This window comes from Lissotriton vulgaris, chromosome 9 (assembly GCF_964263255.1).
Source record: "Lissotriton vulgaris chromosome 9, aLisVul1.2, whole genome shotgun sequence".
NCBI classification, from domain to species: domain Eukaryota; kingdom Metazoa; phylum Chordata; class Amphibia; order Caudata; family Salamandridae; genus Lissotriton; species Lissotriton vulgaris.
In genome coordinates, this window is record NC_141697.1 from 1,091,786,031 (window position 1) to 1,091,789,285 (window position 3,255).

Sequence of the window (3,255 nt, forward strand, 5' to 3'; positions counted from 1 at the left end):
TAAAGTAGGCATTAGAGTGGCGCAATGAAGAGGAATATCTTTATTTCTCCTCGTTTTCGGTTTTTCTAGGAACATAGAAATAGACAAATTCCTTTATTGATTGTATATGTGCAGGTCTGTGTCCCTTCCTGTACATACAAATCACTAAAGACTGGAGCACATAGAAGTAGTAAATCTCCATTATTGATTGATTATGTGCAGAAAAGGATACCTACCTGCACAGAAACAATCATTCCCTGCCACACAGGCACCCTTGCATTATGGGGTAAGTGTGCTTGTGCTGGTGCTAGGCTGCTTTTTTTAGGGCCAGCGCAAGGGAAAATGCAGAGGTGTTGTAAATACGGCATATCCCTGCATTTTTTAAATGGTGCAGCGCGGTACTGCAAAATGTGCCGCAGTGTAGTGCTGCACCATTTCCGTAGATATGCTTCGTAGTTAGTTATGTCTAAGTAAGAATATACCAAATCATTGACCAATGTTTCCACGTTTTAGGTGACTCAGGTTATGGTTTGCAGCCATGGAGTATGATCCCATTCCAAAATCCACTGATTGAGAGTAAAAAAAAATTCAACTCTGCACTGAGCAAAAAAAGAAATGTTGTGAGGTGAATATTTGGGTTCCAAAAGTCCCATTACCACTTCCTGGACCAATCTGCTGTAAGACTCCTGTACTTGATTCCTATGGTCTGCAAGATAATTCTAGTATGTGCAATATTGCACTACATCTGTCTGAAAACCAATATGCCATGGTACAATGAGACAGAAATCCCAAATGAACTGGAAGAGGAGGATGAAACTGATGCAGACATATAGCATAAATGGCAGGTTGTGTGACACAGGACCAAATAGTTGCGTTTTGTTTCAAAATAAAACTAAAATTATGGTAACAATGGCAGAAACTATTGTAGAATTTCCATAAAAATGAGGAAACATTGTAGACTTCCTCAGAAGTTTATTCAGGTACAAAGGATCCCATCCAACAGCTGCCAGAGTAAGCCTCAACTGAGCAGCATCTGTCAAACCCCTAATGACATCAGAACATTCCATACTATGCTAGGATCGAACTTAAGCACACACACAATTATGAAATTAGAGAATAGCAATAGGAATACCACACATCTCCCTCCTATAATACCTATATACAGATTCCAACATTTTCAAAACATTATACATAATCCTTTAGATATGATGGACATTTTGAAGTCCTAAAGGAATGATGAAGATAATTGTGCTCACCTCTGTTATTATAAGAATGTTCACCTTGGCTACCACTGGTAGAAGCACGTTGATTCTCCCCAGAGTGGGCATCCTTTTTTTTCCAGAACCATCACCACAACCATCATTTCCATTTGATTTAAATCTTACAATGACCACTCTATTAAGATTCCATATCCTGTGATCCTGAGTTTTCACAGTGTTATTGAAAACCTTTATGACTAACATTGGTTCCCACCATCAAATAAACAAGGTCGCCTAATAGCTACCCAATCTTCCACCTTAACAACCGTTCTTTTCACAGATTTATTTGCACCAAGATTCCTTTTCCTTTGCTGAGCCTTATGTTCCTCTCTATCATTCAAATCTTGACCATCCACACTTTCAACTCTTCCTTTAATTCTACAATAATCATTAACCCAAAATGGTTCCAAACAAGTATTTACAAACATTCCCCGAAAAAGAAAGAAACAAGATTTTCCCGTTGTAGAATGAGGGGTTAAATTATACTCTTCAACTTTTTTTTGTACTTCACACTTCCAGTCTAGATGCATAGATTTTGCAAGAGTAATAGTTTCCTTTACCACTCTGTTATACATCTCAATCATTCCATTACCCTCAGGATGATATAACGAACAAGATTTATGCACAATATTTTTTTTCATCAGAAAATCCTCCATTTCTTTGGATATCAGCTGCACGCCATTGTCTGACAGAATAGATCTTGAATTACCCTCTCTCGAAAATAATTTTCTCAAACACCTTATAACACTTTGTGTCTTATCACTGGATAGAAGGAAAACCTCAGACCACCTAGAAAACATGTCCATGATGAACAAAAGAAAGGTTTGGGAAACACCACTATGAATGGGTCCTAAAATGTCCAATGCAATGTCTTCCCACGGACGCATAGGACGTCTTCTTACTACCATGGGTTGAGTTCTAAGAAATTTGGATTTATCACATAATCCACAAGACTGGCCGGGGAAACTAATCTTGTGCCTCGAAACAGTATACCTCTATTGACCGATAATTCATGCCTCACGTACCAAAACGGACTTGTAGATAAAGTCCCTGCCTTAGCACTGACCCAGTTACCGCTTAATAAAGACAAAACTTCACTCAACGTTTCATCTGAACCAACTTCATTAACCCATCTCTCGTCAGTTATACTTGCCAAATCCAAAGCACAAACCCATTCCTCTTGAAACTCATTGTCAACACCCTCAAACTCTTCATCTACGTCTGAATCTTCAACACCGACCTCAACACAAGGCGAGAAAGAACATCCACTATTTTATTCTCCACCCCAGGAATATATCCAATGCGAAAAGAATATTCTTGCAGCCCCATTATCCATTTGGTAATTCGCCCAGAAATCAAATCCAGGCCCTTTTTCTCAAAGATTTCCACCAAGGGTTTGTGGTCAGTCCTAACCTCAAATTCCGTTCCCCATGTAAACTTTTTCAACTTCCTCACAGCCCCAAAAACTGCTAAAGCCTCTCTTTCTACAACTGAATATCTAGTCTCAGAATCCCTGAGACTTCGAGACAAAGACATTATGGTTTTAGTACCAGATGGACCTCTTTGCTGCAATACAGCACCTAAAACCCTCTCACAAGCATCCGTCAGGAGAATAGATTTTGAGAGAGGTATCAAAACTTTTTAAGGATGGAGCATTTTTAAAAATTTCTTGACACCAGCAAATTCTTCATTACATTCAGGAGGCCAACAATAATTGACACTTTTTTTTCATAAACATCTCACATTGACAGTCACATCAGCAAAGTTTTTTACAAACGTCGCATAGTATTCCACCATGCCTAAGAACTTCATAAGTTCTTCCTTATTTTTGGGAGGACTCATTTTCTGAATAATGTCAACCATGACTTCTTTTGGCCTAACCTCGTTTGCATCTATCATGTGACCCAAATAATTTATGGAGTCCGCAGGAAATTTACACTTTTCCTTTTTCACTGTGCGATTACATTCATTCAGATTGCGTAACACTGCCCTTAATCTACTATCATGTTCGACCATA